Here is an 18494-nt window from a genome sequence, read left to right on the forward strand (position 1 = left end):
TAATCCCCATTCTCTTATATTATATCTAAACAACACTATAATATACAACTATAATATACAAGTTTATTATACGGTTTTCTTATTGAATAATAACAAATTTTCAGATAGTAACATCAAAATCAATATATATGTTTGTCAGCTTGCTGAACACAACTAAAACCAGGATTCTTTTGAACTCCATTCAACTTCATTAACTCTCTAATCTTATCAGCTTCATACCACTTTCCGGCTTCGGCATACATATTCAAAAGCAACATGTAGTAACCCGAATGACCCGGTTTCAACTTAAATATATGATCCGCAGCCCACTGACCCAACTCAATATTCCCATGAATTCTACAAGCTCCAAGTAAAGACCCCCAAACATTCGCTTCGGCCTCCATTCCTAACCCGTTAATCATCTCTACAGCCTCATTTATTAGCCCGACCCGACCCAAAAGATCCACCATACACGCGTAATGCATTTGTGTCGGTTCAATCTCATGTTCCTTCATCTGCTCAAAATACTTCCTTCCAAAATCAACTAACCCTCCATGACTACAGACAGATAAACCGCTATATAAGCAATCGAATCACATCTCACTTTATCACGATTATCGCCTTTCATGGCTTCAAACAGACTAATTGCAGGATCGATCTCACCACGTATTCCATACCCCATAATAAGCGTGTTCCACGAAGCCACGTCTCGTTTAGGCATCTAATCAAACACAATCTGAGCAAGATCAATGCGTCCGCATTTGGTGTAAAGATCCAAGACCGAGTTGATGATCATAAAAACGGGTTCTCAGACAAACCGCTTGTATCTCCTTACCGGTCTTGACCTCTGGCATATTCGCACAAGCCGAAAGTGCACGAGAAAACGAAATAGCATCGGGCTCTAGTCCTTTTAAAAACAATTCACGAAATAAACTTAATGATTCGAAGGACGTGTTTGTATGAGAATAGGCTGATATGAGTGTGTTATACGAAACCCGATCTTTACACGATACGTTAAAAACTTTTCGTGCAAGATTCAAATCACCACAGTTTGCATACATGTCTATAAGTGCATTGGAAACAAATAACTGAATATCAGAACCACCACGAATCGACCTCACGTGCACCTGTTTTCCATGTGAAATAGCCCCGATTCGTGCACAGGCGGGAAGCACGTTTGTTAATGTTACAACATTTGGGACTTGATCATGCGTTTGCATTAAGGGTGGCAAACCCAACCCAAATGGGTTGTTTTGGGTCAAGATGGATAAACTTTAAAAGGAAAATGGGTTAGGATGGATCATAAAAATTCTACAAGTGGGTCAGGATGGGTTGGAAATATACAAGTGAGTTTCATTTATAGGTTAAAATGGGTTAAAACAAAATATCCAAGTTATCCAAAATTTATCTATTTCAAAATACCCAAACTATCATGTGCGAAACAAAACTCATCCGAAACCCAAAAAACGATCAAAACGAAACAAAAACCCGGACTGACTAAAACGAAACAAAACCGAAACTGAACCGAAATAGAAAAACGACCAAAACGGAAAAAAAAAACGAAACGAAACCGAAAAGCTGAACAAATCGAAACAAAAAAAGCGAAATGCAACCGAAAATCTAACCAAAACTAAACAAAAACACCGAATCGACCAAACCGAAACAAAACTGAATCGAAATAGAAAACCGACCAAAACGAAACAAAAAAACCGATATGAAACCGAAAATTTGACCAAAACGAAACAAAAAAAAAAGCGAAATGCAACTGAAAAGCGGACCAAAACAAAACAAAAACACTGAATCGACCGAAACAAAACAAAAAAAACCAAAACAAAACTGAACCGAAATAGAAAAATGACCAAAACGAAACAAAAAAAAAAAACGAAATGCAACTGAAACCTGACCAAAACAAAACAAAAACACTGAACCGACCAAAGCGAAACAAACAAACCGAAACGAAACTGAACCGAAATAGAAAAACGACCGAAACGAAACAAAAAAACCGAATTGAAACTGAAAAACTGACCAAAAGGAAACATAAAAAAACTAAATGCAATTTAAAAACCGGACCAAAACGAATCAAAAACACCGAACCGACAAACGAAACATTAAAACTGAAAAGAAACTAAACCGAAATAGAAAAACGACCAAAACGATACAAAAAACCCGATATGAAACCGAAAAACTGACCAAAACGAAACAAAAAAAAGCGAAATGCAATCAAAAAGCCTATCAAAACGAAACAAAAAAACTGAAATGTAGCCGACCAAAATAAAACAAATGAATCGAAACGAAACAAAAAAAACGAAATGAAACCTAAAAAACTGACTAAAACAAAACAACACTGAAACCGATAAAACCGAGAAATCGAAACCGAAATCATTGAACCGAGCAGATACCGAAACCGACTGAAATGAAAAAAAAAAACAAAACCGAACCGAAAAGAAACCCCGAAAAACTCGAAATTGAACTGGAACAAAAAGTGTGTGTGTTTTTTTTTTTGAACGAGAAGGATGGGGGAAACATTTTAGTTATTTTACATTTTGCGTTTTTTATTTATATTTTGAGTTATTATTTTTTTAATAGTTTTTTTGAATATTTTTTGAGGGGTTTTTAAAACCCTTTGTATGTCAACCTTCACTTGGGTTAAGATGGGTTAGTTTTATCCATTTTGACCCATATCCATCCTAATCCTCTATTTTAATAATCCATCCTGACCCCATATTCATCCTGACCCATACCCATCCTGACCCATCACCCAAATCCAACCCAACCCACTCCTATTGCCACCTCTAGTTTGCATCCTTGTTACTGCATCTAAAGCTAACGATTCAAACCCGTTTTGAGCATAGTTAGCCACCATGGCGTTCCATGTAACAATATTTTTCGGATCAATATCATTAAACACATTGGATGCTTTGACTGGACACTTGAACTTAGCATACATATCAAGTAAAGAATTAGCTACAAATATATCAGATTTCATACCCCTTCGAATACTAAACCCGTGAAGCTCGATTCCCCATCAAACGTATTCAAGTTCAACCAAAACAGGAAGAAATACTAGAAACCGCAACAGGGTTTGGCACAACACCTTCTTCGATCATCGATTTAAAAAAATCTATCGCATCTTGTTGACGACCCACGCAAGCCAAACTCGTGATGACAGCATTCCACGAAACCTCATTCCTCTCAGGCATTTCATCAAACACCTGGCGACAAGCTCTCAAATCGCCACACTTCCCATACGCGTCAATGAAAGCATTGTTCACCGTAACATAACACCCGAACCCTGCCTTCACAACATAACAATGTACCTCACTTGTCATCAAGCGGTCTTTAATCGCAGCACACACAGGCAAAACACTCACAACACTAACCAAATTCGGCCTAACCGAACCCATCATGTCCCTAAACACATTACCACCCGCGTTACCATAACCCACCGCAATAATAAGCGTGTTCCACGACACGAGGTCTCGTTGAGGCATTTCATCGAACACCTTCAACGCGTTACTTAAACTCGGGCAACACGCTCCGTAAAACCACAAGAGCGTGTTGCGAGCCGAAGCCGAGCTAAAGAACCATCCCGCGCACCTCTTGGCCTTTGGTTGCCTCATAATAATCCGAGCACATTTTTAAACCGGTTTAAAACTCAAAATTGGTTTTGGTAGAAATCGGTTCGGTTTGGTCAACAAGACTCAAAACCAGTTTATGATCGTTTTCGGTTTGAGTTGAAACCGGTTTCCTGACCAGATTATGATCAGTTTTGAGCGGTTTTTGCCCGATTTTGGTGGAGAAAATTACAAACCGGTTTCGAACTTGTAGTTTCAATCGGTTTCAAACTGGATTCTACATAATCGGTTTCAAACCGGTTCGGTTTCAGTTTGATTTTCAAGTCGGTTCAGTTAACCGGTTTATTTGCCCATTGAAACATAACTTAAAACCGAAGCGTTAATCAAAATTAGCAATAACTAACAAAATTGACGATAATGGTTAAGTGAATAAGCTTAACCAATTATAACTGAAATCAAATCGAATTGAACTTTGTGTAATTATGTTTCTTCAAACTTTTATACCTCAATTATTATCTTATATGTGTTTCTTTAAAGGTTTGAAACATGTTGCAACTGTCTATAACATAGCTTAGAACCAAAGCGACTTCGCACACCGCTATTTTAAAGTAAGGGGTGTAAACGATTCGAGCCGATCCTAACCTTGACTAGGTTCGAGCTCGATTGGTTTTTTTTCAAGCTCAAGTTTGGCTCGTTTTTTATTTACTAATTTATATGTATTTTCTTTTATTAAATTTTATATAGTTTGTGAAAAATCTTCAATGAGCTTACTCGTCTCGAGTTCATGTTGGAGTGATATTGTGGAGAAAGAGTGGGTGGTTTGTGATGGTTTTGGGTTGCTGGAAAGCATGGAGGTTCGCCGGAGAATGGTAGTGTTGTAAGGACGGTAGGCCATAGAGAGAGTTCTTAAAGTTGCTAAGATGTGCGAGAGTACAAGTGTGTCCTATATCTGATCAATAATCTTGTTTATAAACAAATTAACAACTAACAACTATTCCTATAATCACGCCACTCTTCCCACTAGCCGTTCCATCTCTTTGACCACGTGCAGGAGTAGTCCAGTAGCAATTAAATAGGATGACCCAGTCCTGGATCTGTTATATCTATCAAACACAACACCACATAGATACAATTATTAGTAAACAGATAATACCGAGGATCCCTGATCCTTCATAACCTGTAACATATCTCAAGGATAATTGATCCAGTTAAGAATAATGGATCCTCAACATAATATCCATGCCCTAACAATGTTCACTTAGAAATGAGAGACTATTCTATCATATATTATTAGGGCAAATTTATCACATGTTCACTTAATAATCATCACAAGAAGAATGGAGTGGACTCTTGATCTTAGATGGTAATCTTCATATAATTGATTTACTCATTTAGAATTTCTCTTCTTGTCACATACGTATATAAGTATTTCTATTTAAAAAAAAATTTTAAAATCAACCTCAAAATGATTAAAACTCTCCGATTGAACTAAAACAAAGATTCATTATTAGAAACATTTGTGTCCACGGATCGATACTTTGTTCTTACCAATACTCTTCTGCATATACAATAGGTACACTTGCTTATTTTGTGTATATTTAGTCTTAGTAGAAATCACTTTTATAAATTTGAAACAAGATCTTGTGCGAAAGCTAAATCTCCAATCTCTTATATTTTAAGCACACGCGCGCAAACATCACCCCTTTTTCTCGCCCATTATACACGGCCTAATGGAATGAACCTTCCATATAAAATGAAATTCCTTCCAAATATAGGATTCTAACTTTTTGTTTAATAGGTGTTAAGGAATCAACAACAACAACAATAATAATAATAATTTTATTAGGAATATTGAATTTTAATAATCACAACTAAATGTGATTGACCGATAATAATCTCAACTGAGTTTATTGTCACTAGTAGTCCCAAATTTAAAAAAGTTTGCACTCAGTGGTCTCCCGTTAAAAAAGACTTAAAGACGTTATATTTGTTTTCCAAATTTTAAATTAACGTTTTAGGGCTTTTGATCGAAAGGGAGATACAGGTCAATTAATGTAAAACTTAGTTTGAAACGGTGATCCAAACGGCTTAATTTTTGTTAATTGGAAAATCATGTCACAACACTCGACTTTTAGGAACATAAACTTGGTTCTAACATTATAACCTAAGTTGTTAGCCAATGAACCGAAAAAGGATAAATAGCAGCATTTAATCAAAGTTTGTGACAATATGAAGGGAAGAACGACCATAAACCCATAAACATCTTAACCCCTTGTAAAGTAAACAACCTCAATGATCTTGAGGGATTGTATTGATAAAAATATATACTGAAGTTTACACAAATCACTCCTAAGATCAAGGAGGATCAATCAAATACAAGGAAATACAATCCTACCATAACTAACAGAATATTAACTAATTATACGTTTATACCCCCTTCAATCGAAAAGGTGGTGGACCAAGACGTAGCTTAGCACGGAATGCTTCGAACGGAGCACGCGGAAGACTTTTCGTAAAAATGTCAGTCACCTGGAGATTGGTAGGAACAAAATGCGTATATAGCTTTCCTGAAGCAACTAGCTCCCGAACAAAGTGATAGTCCAGATCAATATTTTTAGCCCGCTTATGAGAGACTGGATTCTGTGACATAAATAGAGCACTTCGGTTATCACATAAAAGAGTCGGCCGATCGGATGGAAGAGCATTTAGTTCCTTTAAAAGGTGAGTGATCCAAACTATTTCGGCAACAGTGTTAGCCATGGCCCGATATTCCGATTCACAACTCGACCTAGAAACAGTTGGTTGTTTCTTTGCAATCTAGGATACAAGATTTCCCCCCAAAAAAATAGAATAACCATAAGTCGACCAACGCGTTTCAATACATCGGGCCCAGTCAGCATCAGAATAGCCAACTAAAGAGGATTTTAACGGTTTGCTAAAGATCAGACCAAAGGAGAGAGTTCCCTTGACATACCGAAGAATCCTTTTGACAGCTTGAAAGTGGTCAACGGTTGGTGCATGCAAAAACTGAGAAATCTGATTAACCGCATAAGAAATGTCCGGTCTCGTGATTGTCAAATATTGTAAGGCACCAACAAGAGACCGGAAGTAAGTGGGATCCGGGAATGGATCACCATCAGAATGAAAACTCTCATGTTGGGCAAGAGGAGTGGCTAATGGTTTCGAATGTAGAAGCTCGGCTCGTTTCAAGATATCAGTAGCATATTTAGACTGAGTGAGAAATAGCCCCAAATCAGTGTAGGCCACCTCAAGACCAAGAAAATAACCAAGATCACGCAAGTCTTTTGTTGCAAACTCATCATTGAGTCGAGAAGCAAAGGACACAATATAAGATTCATTGTTTCTAGTGAGAATGAGATCATCGACGTACACCAGAAGATACATGATGCAACCATTATATTGATAAATAAACAGGGAGGTATCGGCACGACTACAAGTAAACCCGTAGGAAACCAGAAACAAACTTAACCTTTGAAACCATGCTCGGGGAGCCTGCTTGAGGCCATAAAGAGCTTTAGATAGTTTGCAAACATGATTCGGGAATTTAGAATCAATGAATTCCGGCGGTTGCTCCATGAAGACAACTTCGTTTAAGCTTCCATTTAAGAAAGCGTTTTTGACATCAAGTTGGTGTAACTTCCAACCATTTAAAACAGCAAGAGACAAGATAATACGAACAGTGGAGGCTTTGACAACAAGGGTAAAGGTGTGAGAGAAATCGAGCCCCGGTACCTGAGTGAAACCCTGAGCGACAAGGCGCGCTTTGTAACGTTCAACGGAGCCATCTGCACGATATTTAACACGATACACCCATTTTGAACGAACCATATTAATGGATTTTGGTCGCGGAACAAGTGTACAGGTTTGATTACGATGCAATGTAAGAAGTTCCTCATTCATGGCGTGTAGCAATTGCGGGTCTTTGGCCACTGTTTTGACACCACGAGGTTCGGATATGGCAGCCAAAGTAATGTGTAGTGGGTGATTGAAGAGTGATACAAAATCCGCAAAATGTTTTGGTTTAAAAATTCTTGATTTGGAGCGAGTATTCATAGGGTAGTTAAGGGCACGAGTTTGGAGCTGATCAGATGGTGCCGAGGGATTGGGGTCTGTGGGTTCATGAGTGGAAGTAGGATTGGGCTGAGGTGAGGCAACAGGGTTTGGTTGGGCTGGGGTTATAGTAGGAGGTGGTATTGGGCTTGGAGTAGACATTGGGCTTGGAGTAATGGGCTGAGGGGATTGAGGGTGGACTTGTGGGTCATTTTGGTTGCAATTTGAGGGAGGATGTTCACATAGGCTACATGGCCCAGTATGGGTGATAGCTTCTGGCCCAATAGAGTTAGTAGGTGTGTTGGAGTTGGCAGGGGAGTTTGGTGAAGCGTTGGCTTCAGTTGAGGGAGTTGTATGTGAGACAATAATTGGGAAGTCGTCGAGGAACGTGGTAATGTCATTTTTGGATATGGCGTTTGCATCAATCACACCCGTAAATGGAAAAACGGTTTCATTGAAACGTGCGTGCCTTGTAATAGAAATACGAGATGATGAAGGGTCGAGACACCGATAACCTTTATACTGCGAGCTATAACCAATGAAAATACACAGTAAACTTCTCGGAGCAAACTTGTGTTTTGAGTAGTCTCGTAAGTATGGAAACACTTGACACCCAAAAACCCGAAAATTTGCATATTGCGGCGTATGATCAAATAAAATCTGAAACGGCGATTTGCTTTCCAATAAGGGGGTGGGAAGCCGATTTATAATGTAAGTGGCCGATTGAAAAGCTTCCACCCAAAATTGAGCTGGAACATGAGCATTGAAAAGCATAACAAGCGTAACACCGCATCTTCTACCCTCTTTAATATAAGCCTAAATGTACTAAATTAGAAAGTTCAGGGACTAAAAATGAAAATTCTGGAAAACTCCTCCCGTCGCGGTACACGACGGCATAACAATCAAACCCATCGCGTAGCGCTATGGGGTTGCTGAGTCATCGGACACGTGTCCAACACCGTGTCAACACGTGGCGCAATGTGACAGGCCACGTGTCACCACCGCATAAGGCGGCGCAATATTGCGGCGTCGCGGTATGCGACCAGTCCCAAAGGACCGGGAGCGGTACGCGACTGGGCACAAAAATGGCTATAAAAGGGGGGTGACGGGTATGAGCCTCATTCATTCCAAACACACATCTCTTTACACACACATAGCATTGGAAAGCGTGCCCCGTTGCCGTAACGAGCCGACGTGCCGTTTTCTCGTAATTCGTGCAAGAAACGAAGTTATAATCAAGTAGCAATCACTTAAGCAAGTATATCAAGATCCTACCTTTTTCTTATTATCAATCTAAGCATCCGAATTAAGGTAGGAGTTATGTTTAAGTTATTTGAATTATAGCTTAGACTATCAATCGAGGCTATGTCCTTTAACCTTGATCGTATTTTACAAACATTCATTCACAATCAAGTTTTTATAAAATATTACTTTATGATTAAGTAATGTTAAACAAAAGATATATTTTGACGGGCATGTAGTAACTGGAAGGGGGATATCACTAGTAGTAAGTTTCTTGCCTAAGGAAAAGTAATTCGCATAAATCCCAATCAACCGAGGGGCCTGTTTACTTACCTGGAGAAATTTACCAACGTGATAGAACCTATTAGGCCAAAGCATGCTATATCAAACGTCACATAAAACAAGTATTTTTCATTCACAATCAAAGATAAACGATTTCAAGGTTAAGCTTACAATCATAGCTTAACATCATTCAAAACATTCATACAAACCTATTTATGTATAGGTTAAGTATCATTCACAATCAATCAATCAGTCAAGGTTTCCAACACCGACGATACAGGTGAATACGTTCAAACCTTTTATAACGTGCATACGTTAACCTTTTCAATCAATATTTATACTCAATAAGACGAACGGGTGTTTGTCTTAACGAGTCAATCAATGTCTACATGAGATAATGAAATCTCTAAAACGTTATAATACAAAGTAGAGAATAATATCAACTCAGACCGAATACGTATGTGTCTGGATCCAAACATAACTGTTAAAGCTCAATCAATCAATCAAAGGCAATGAAGCCGTGAGCTTAAACGGTCATGACCAGTTCTCAGTTTAGGGTCGTTTGGCTCGGGGAATACCGTTGTGTGTGTAGGGCAGTGGTACATATACCGGAAGTAGAAATGCTTCCGCTGAGATCGTCAAGAAAACTACATTTGTATTGTAATCGTCATTCAAAATGTTTTATTGAGTCATACGTGTTCACCAGCATATAGTTGATGTATTTTTCCAACCCATTACAGGTAATTAATCATAAGTAGCATTAACAAGGGTCGGAGTCTTATTGAAGATAGAAGCGCGTACAAGATGACTCCGTTTTTGATATAAATCCTTGTAATATGAAAACATATCTTTTGTAAACTAATACTCGGGTATTTAATTCCCGAGTAAATTTTCAATGTAAATTAATATTATATTCAACCTAAAGTCTTCCGCTAAATTAAACCCATAAACTCTGATATATTTACAAAACAGGTACCTACTTGTGGTCACACGCCTAGGCCCTAAGTTGGGGTGTGACAGGTTGGTATCAAAGCCATCGGTTTCAGCGAATTAGGTATTAAACATTAGTACCAAGGCTTTAACCATTATTATTACTATTCGCAGGGATAAGATAAGATTGGTAAACCTCATATCCCTAACCTAACTAAAGTGCAGATGTCTTATATTAACTACTTTGGCCGTAGACACCGAGTAGCCATACGATCAGTACCAACAATCATTCATGAACCATCCGATATGGAAAGTAGCAATAGTTACTACACTAGCTTTTTCAATCGTGATCAGCCAATCAATCCGGTGTTACCTTACGGGAGCCAACCTGTGTATCTCCCCGGCAGTCAACAATGTCCAATCGAAATCTCTGATAATATCGAGGACAACGTTCCCCAGTGTTACCCCTCCGACATTCCAACATACCATCCTTCCGAGGAACAGGAGGTGTAGAGTAAAATCAAACAAGAAACTGTATCGGAGTCATTAAGCTGGATGAATTGTCACTCGGATCAAAGAAGATGGCAATTCGGATCACCACCATTGGGTTATCAATACCAGATCCCACCGACCACTGCTGAACCAAGTCGGAAACCAAAAATGAGGGTTACAATGCCCCATGAAAATATAACATTTTCAAGCACCAATCAAGAATCCTTATGAATTCGAGGAAGATCCCGAGGAAGAGGAGGATTCCAAGGAAGAAGATGAGGAGAATCAATATCCTTATTTTCCATCTTATAAGGGATCAATACCATCGATCTCCCAGCAAGCCAAAGAGATTCGGGATGAGGCAAATCTCATCGAGGAGTTTTACACCAACAACATCCCTGATGAAGAAATGCATGCATACGTTGCTAACCCGCATCTATATCCACAAGAGAACGCTTATCTCTTTCCTGTCGCATCCGCACCAACGGGATATCCGAACCCGCCAAATTCGATGATGGAGGAGCTGAGAAACGAGAAAGTGGATAAAAAGAGAATAGGGAGAAAGATTGCCAAGAAATGTGACAAGATGAAAAATCTTGTTACAAAATGGATTAAGGATTAGAAATCATAGCTATATACTGTTGTAGTTGTTGTGATCTTTTTCTTGTAAGATAAATAAATGTAATATAAAGTGTGTCTTTTCTGAAATTTTGTTTTATTTATGTAACAACATGTCTAAAGCAAATAGTAATCAAGAAACTCAAGTAAACAATAAAGGAAAGGCAATCGAAGAAATCATGCAAGAAAAAGCAATTGCGGAAAATATACAAGCCATGCCACAAAATTATGTGCTTGGTGTCCATGATCTGATAAAAGAGGCCGTGAATCCAATCTATGAAATATTGAAACATGACCAAAGTTGTACTGCCTCGCATTCTAACAAAAGAACAAGTCGAAGTAAGAGCGAATCTGCTACTTCGAAAAGAGAATCAAAGAAAGAATCTAAAAAGGAATCGAAAAAGAAGGAAAGTAAGAAAGAGAAAGAACCGAAAAAGAAAGAAGCGAGTGATGAAAGCTCGACTGCTGAAAACGATCTCCGTGAAAAGACGAAAAAATTAAAAATACATGAAGGTTGTGATTTCAAGGTGTTCAAAGTTTATAATCCCAAAGAGTTCCATGGGGATAAAGGAGTGATACATACCCTCCGATGGTTGGAGGAAATGGAATCGATTGTACTAATAAGCAAGTGTACGGAAAGCGAGAAGGTGCAATATACCTCCCAGATGTTCAAGGGGGAGGCATTAGAGTGGTGGAATACCCTGATTGGAATCAAGGGTAGAGAAAACTTATACAATCTAGACTGGGCAACATTAAAAGCTATGGTAATGAAGAAGTTCTGTCCAATTAACGAAATGGATCAGATTCAAACCAAGCTGTGGAACCACAAGGTTGTGGGAACCAATCTCAAGGAATATAACACCAAGTTCCTTGAGTATTGTAGAATCGTACCTCACTTGGTCACTCCTGAAATCAATAAAGTGACGTGCTATATTTACGGATTGCCAATTGAGATCCGTGACTTAGTTCGATCACATATGCCGACCATGACGGAATCTGCCATGGAATTGGCCAGATATTTGATGGACGGGATGTTGAGGAACCGAGATGAGAGGAAGAAGGATGATGGAAAAACAAGTGTGGGTGAAAAGGTGAAAAAGACGGAGAAGAAAAGAGATGGAGGATTTGTGTATAGTCGCCCCATTTGCAAGTCGTGCGGAAGGATACATTACGGTAGATGTCTTCGACCAACTAACACAGTGGTATGTGGATTCTGCAAGAAACCGGGACACTCGGAAGCAGATTGCCGGAAAAAGACAGAAGTATGCTTTGAGTGTGGTGAGAATGGACACTATAGTACTGAGTGTCCAAAGAAGAAGACAACGGTAGTGACAGTTGGTGCAAGTGGCAGCGGTACGAAGACCGATGCCAAGAAAGAAAACGCTCGTGTCTTTATGTTAGACACTCAAAAAGCAGCCGACATACCGGACGTGATCACCGGTACGTTTCCTATAAATAATGTTTATGCTAGAGTTCTATTTGACTCGGGTGCAAACCAAAGCTTTATAGATTATAAATTTTGTAGTCTATTAAATGAGCCCTTAGTTAAATTAGATAAACATTATGAAGTCGAGACTGCTGATGGTAACATAAGTAGAATAACCGAGGCTTTAGATAATGCCACAATTTCTTTAGCCAATCACGTCATACCTGTCCGATTGTTACCCATGACATTAGCAGGTTTTGATGTAGTTTTAGGTATGGACTGGTTATCGTTTAATCAAGCCCGTATCCTATGTAACGATAAATCCATCGCCATTCGAACACCCAATAATAAAACCATTCGTATAACCGGAGATAAAGAAGGAGGAAAGGTAGGAATCATTTCTAAGATCAAAGCAAATCATTGCATAGGTAAAGGATGCCTCGCATTCATAGCCTATGTAATCAAAGAATCCGAACCAAAGAAGATGGAGGAAGTGCCAATTGTGTCCGAATTTCAAGATGTATTTCCTAATGAGCTACCAGGAGCCCCGCCTGATCGAGAAGTAGAATTTAAGATAGACCTCGTGCCAGGAACATCACCAATTGCCAAATCACCTTATCGTCTAGCACCAACGGAAATGAAGGAGCTGAAGAAACAATTAGATGAATTATTAGAGAAAGGATTTATACGACCGAGTTCGTCACCGTGGGGAGCCCCGATTTTGTTCGTAAAGAAGAAAGACGGATCGATGAGGATGTGTATAGATTACCGAGAACTGAACAAGGTTACGATCAAGAACAAGTATCCATTACCAAGAATTGATGACATGTTCGATCAGCTTCAAGGAGCAAGTTGTTTTTCCAAGATTGACCTGAGATCGGGTTACCATCAATTGAAGGTGCAAGAAGAAGATATACCAAAGACAGCCTTTAGAACTCGATATGGACATTATGAGTTCACTGTGATGTCTTTCGGACTCACTAATGCTCCAGCAGCTTTTATGAACATGATGAATCGGATTTGTAAGCCATATTTGGACAAGTTTGTTATTGTTTTCATCGATGACATCCTTGTTTATTCAAAATCCAAAGACGATCATCAAGTTCATCTTAGAATCATACTTGAAACCCTAAGGAACGAGAAATTATACACCAAATTCTCGAAATGTGAATTTTGGTTGTCCGAAGTACAATTTCTTGGTCATGTTATAAACGAGAAGGGTATTCAAGTAGACCCAGCAAATATTGAGGCTATAACCAAATGGGAGAAACCCAAGACACCGACTCAAGTCCGAAGTTTCTAGGTTTAGCCGGATACTATAGAAGATTCATTCAAGACTTCTCTCGAATAGCTGTTCCATTAACTTTACTCACAAGGAAAGCAATTAAGTTTGAATGGGGACCGAAGCAAGAGGAAGCATTCGAAACACTAAAACAAAAGTTAACTAATGCACCGATTCTGGCTTTGCCGGAAGGGCTAGAAAACTTTATCATCTACTGTGATGCTTCGCACACGGGAATGGGAAGTGTTTTGATCCAAGGAAAGAAAGTGATTGCTTATGCTTCGAGACAATTGAAAGCTCATGAAAAGAATTACACCACACATGATCTTGAATTGGGTGCTATAATCTTCGCGTTGAAATTATGGCGACATTACTTGTATGGTGTAAGATTCACAGTATACACTGATCACAAAAGTTTGAAGCATATATTTGATCAAAAAGAGTTGAACATGAGACAAAGGCGTTTGATGGAAACGCTTAATGATTATGACTGTGAGATCATATATCATGAAGGAAAGGCGAATATTGTGGCTGACGCTTTAAGTAGAAAAGAACATGAAAAGCCCAAGAGAGTTCGAGCTCTTAGACTAGAACTTAAAGTTGATTTAGCTAGTCAGATCAAAGAAGCTCAGAAGTTGGCACTAGAAGAAGGAAATATTAAAGCCGAAAAAGAGAATGGTACAATCGATCAACTAGTCAAAGGAAGTGATGAAATATTTAGACTCGGTACAAGGATTTGGGTACCGATGATCGGAAGTCTATGAGATAAGATTTTAGAAGAAGCACACAAGTCAAAGTATATGATGTATCCGGGAAGTGACAAGATGTATCACAATTTAAAAGATGATTATTGGTGGATCGGGATGAAGAAAGACATTGCTTTGTATGTAGCTAAGTGCTTGACATGTTCTAAAGTGAAAGCTGAACATCAAAAGCCGTTAGGATTACTACAACAACCGAAAATCTCGATATGGAAATGGGATATGATAACTATGGATTTCATCATGAAGTTACCTAAGACTTCTCGTCAAAATGATGCGATCTGGGTTATTGTTGATAGACTTACCAAGTATGCCCATTTTATTCCAATTCAAGAGACGTTTAGTATGGATAAGCTAGCACATTTATATGTCGAAAACATAGTATCCTTACATGGTGTGCCGCTATCCATCATTTCTGATAGAGATAGTCGTTTCACTTCAAATTTTTGGTCCAGCTTTCAAAAAGCTATGGGGACTCGATTAAACTTAAGTACCACATATCATCCCCAAACTGATGGCCAAAGTGAACGTATAATTCAAACCTTGGAAGATATGCTTCGTGCATGTGTTATCGACTTAGGAGGAAGTTGGGACACTCATCTTGCACTGATGGAATTCTCGTACAATAATAGTTATCATACGAGTATCTAAGCAGCACCATTCGAAGCATTATATGGGCGTAAGTGTATAACACCTGTATGTTGGTCAGAAACAGGTGATAGTCAGTTGTCAGGACCTGAAATTGTTCAAAGAACCACTGATCAAGTTATACAAATCCGAGAATGATTAAAGGCAGCAAGAGATAGACAAAAGAGCTATGCGGATGTTCGTCGCAAGCCTTTAGAGTTTAAAGAAGGCGATAGAGTTTTATTGAAAGTGTCGCCTTGGAAAGGTGTCGTCCGATTCGGGAAGAAAGGAAAACTAAGTCCAAGATTCGTTGGACCATTCAAGATACTTGAAAGAATTGGACTAGTTGCTTATCGTTTAGAGTTACCGAAGAAATGAAGGGAATTCACGACGTATTTCACGTATCCAATCTACGCAAGTGTTTAGCCGACGAAACCCTTGTTATGCCATTGAAATATGTCAAGATCAACGAGAAGCTTAAATTTGTAGAACGACCGATTCAAATAGAAGATAGTATGATTAAGTTTCTTAAACACAAACGACTCAAGCTTGTGAAAGTCAAATGGGATTCAAGACGAGGACCCGAGTATACGTGGGAGCTCGAGTCAGAAATGAAGAAGAAATATCCCAATTTATTCCAATAAATCTCGAGGACGAGATTATTCAAAAGGTGGGGAGGATGTAACACCGCGTCTTCTACCCTCTTTAATATAAGCCTAAATGTACTAACTTAGAAAGTTCACGGACTAAAAATGAAAATTCTGGAAATCTCCTTCCGTCGCGGTACGTGACGGGATAACAATCAAACCCATCGCGTAGCACTATGGGGTTGCTGAGTCATCGGACGCGTGTCCAACACCGTGTCAACACGTGGCGCAATGTGACAGGCCACGTGTCACCACCGCATAAGGCGGCGCAATATTGCGGCGTCACGGTACGCGACCAGTCCCAAAGGACCGGGCGCGGTACGCGACAGGGCCCAAAAATGGCTATAAAAGGGGGGTGACGGGTATGAGCCTCATTCATCCCAAACACACCTCTCTTTACACACACATAGAATTGGAAAGCTTGCCTCGTTGCCGTAACGAGCCGACGTGCTGTTTTCTCGTAATTCGTGCAAGAAACAAAGTTATAATCAAGTAGCAATCACTTAAGCAAGTAGATCAAGATCCTACCTTTTTCTTATTATCAATTTAAGCATCCGAATTAAGGTAGGAGTTATGTTTAAGTTATTTGAATTATAGCTTAGACTATCAATCGAGGTTATGTCCTTTAACCTTGATCGTATTTTACAAACATTCATTCACAATCAAGTTTTCATAAAATATTACTTTATGATTAAGTAATGTTAAACAAAAGATATATTTTGACGGGCATGTAGTAACTGGAAGGGGGATATCACTAGTAGTAAGTTTCTTGCCTAAGGAAAAGTAATTCGCATAAATCCCAATCAACTGAGGGACCCGTTTACTTACCTGGAGAAATTTACCAACGTGATAGAACCTATTAGGCCAAAGCATGCTATATCAAACGTCACATAAAACAAGTATTTTTCATTCACAATCAAAGATAAACGAGTTCAAGGTTAAGCTTACAATCATAGCTTAACATCATTCAAAACATTCATACAAACCTATTTATGTATAGGTTAAGTATCATTCACAATCAATCAATCAGTCAAGGTTTCCAACACCGACGATACAGGTGAATACGTTCAAACCTTTTATAACGTGAATACGTTCAAACCTTTTATAACGTGAATACGTTAACCTTTTCAATCAGTCAAATCATATTTATACTCAATAAGACGAACGGGTGTTTGTCTTAACGAGTCAATCAATGTCTACATGAGATAATGAAATCTCTAAAACGTTATAATACAAAGTAGATAATAATATCAACTCAGACCGAATACGCATGTGTCTGGATCCAAACATAACTGTTAAAGCTCAATCAATCAATCAAAGGCAATGAAACCGCGAGCTTAAACGGTCATGACCAGTTCTCAGTTTAGGGCCATTTGGCTCGGGGAATACCGTTGTGTGTGTAGGGCAGTGGTACATATACCGGAAGTAGAAATGCTTCCGCTGAGATTGTCAAGAAAACTACATTTGTATTGTAATCGTCATTCAAAATGTTTTATTGAGTCATACGTGTTCACCAGCATATAGTTGATGTATTTTTCCAACCCATTGCAGGTAATTAAGCATAAGTAGCATTAACAAGGATTGGAGTCTTATTGAAGATAGAAGCGCGTACAAGATGGCTCCGTTTTTTATATAAATCCTTGTAATATGAAAACATATCTTTTGTAAACTAATACTCGGGTAATTAATTCCCGAGTGAATTTTCAATGTAAATTAATATTATATTCAACCTAAAGTCTTCCGCTAAAATAAACCCATAAACTCTTATATATTTACAAAACAGGTACCTACTTGTGGTCACACGCCTAGGCCCTAAGTTGGGGTGTGACAGCAAGGCCCGTTTCCACAATATGCCGATGTTTCCTTTCCGCACGCCCATTTTCTTGAGGCGTGTAAGGACACGAAAACCGGTGAAGAGTGCCATTATCTTCAAAGATTTGACGAACCGTGTGATTAGTAAATTCGGTGCCACCATCACTTTGGAAAACTTTTATTTTTCGCCCGCATTGTGTTTGAACAAGATTGATGAAGGTTGTGAGAACTGCATAAAAACCCGTTTTTGCCTTTAGCGGATAGAACCATGTGAACCTGGAAAAATCGTCAATGAAGACAACATAATATAAATAGCCATCTCTTGACCCAACAGGAGACGGACCCCACAAATCACAATGAATAAGATCCAACGGATGCAATGATCGTTTTAAATTAACGTCAAATGAAAGTCTTTGGCTTTTAGCCAATTGACAAGAAACACAAATATTAGGTTTGGGCAAAACAGAAGTAACAGATAACACCCCCAATTTATGCAAAATTGAAATAGAATCAAAACAAACGTGACCCAAGCGGGCATGCCAAAGTTCAAAAGAAGCACGATTTGCAATTGTAGTGACCAAGGCTTGAGGCGTCTCTTTCAACACATACAAGCCATTCTCACACACCCCTTTAGCCAGAATTCTTTTTGTCACCCGATCCTAAATATGAAAGAAAGGTTGAGACAACAGTACATCAACCGGATAATCGGAAGTTAATTTGCTGAACGATAATAATTTCTTTGTCAAATTT

General features: G+C 38.8%; 1 long non-coding RNA gene and 1 pseudogene across 1 annotated transcript in view; one reads left to right on the forward strand and one right to left on the reverse strand.

Moving 5' to 3' along the window:
* Positions 1-105: 105 nt before the first annotated feature.
* On the reverse strand, positions 106-3615 carry LOC143636164 (pentatricopeptide repeat-containing protein At1g15510, chloroplastic-like; annotated as a pseudogene).
* Positions 3616-9291: 5676 nt separating this feature from the next.
* The window catches only part of LOC143636166 (uncharacterized), a 108732-nt gene continuing 99529 nt past the window's right edge, over positions 9292-18494 (forward strand). Inside the window, exons 1-2 of the long non-coding RNA XR_013154194.1 lie at positions 9292-9455; positions 16990-17169. This is a non-coding gene — a long non-coding RNA (uncharacterized LOC143636166). The remainder of the gene's footprint in view (positions 9456-16989; positions 17170-18494) is intronic.

This window comes from Bidens hawaiensis, unplaced genomic scaffold (assembly GCF_021521415.1).
Source record: "Bidens hawaiensis isolate Kalapana, Puna unplaced genomic scaffold, B.hawaiensis_p1.1 tig00007801_1, whole genome shotgun sequence".
Classification (NCBI taxonomy): Eukaryota; Viridiplantae; Streptophyta; class Magnoliopsida; order Asterales; family Asteraceae; genus Bidens; species Bidens hawaiensis.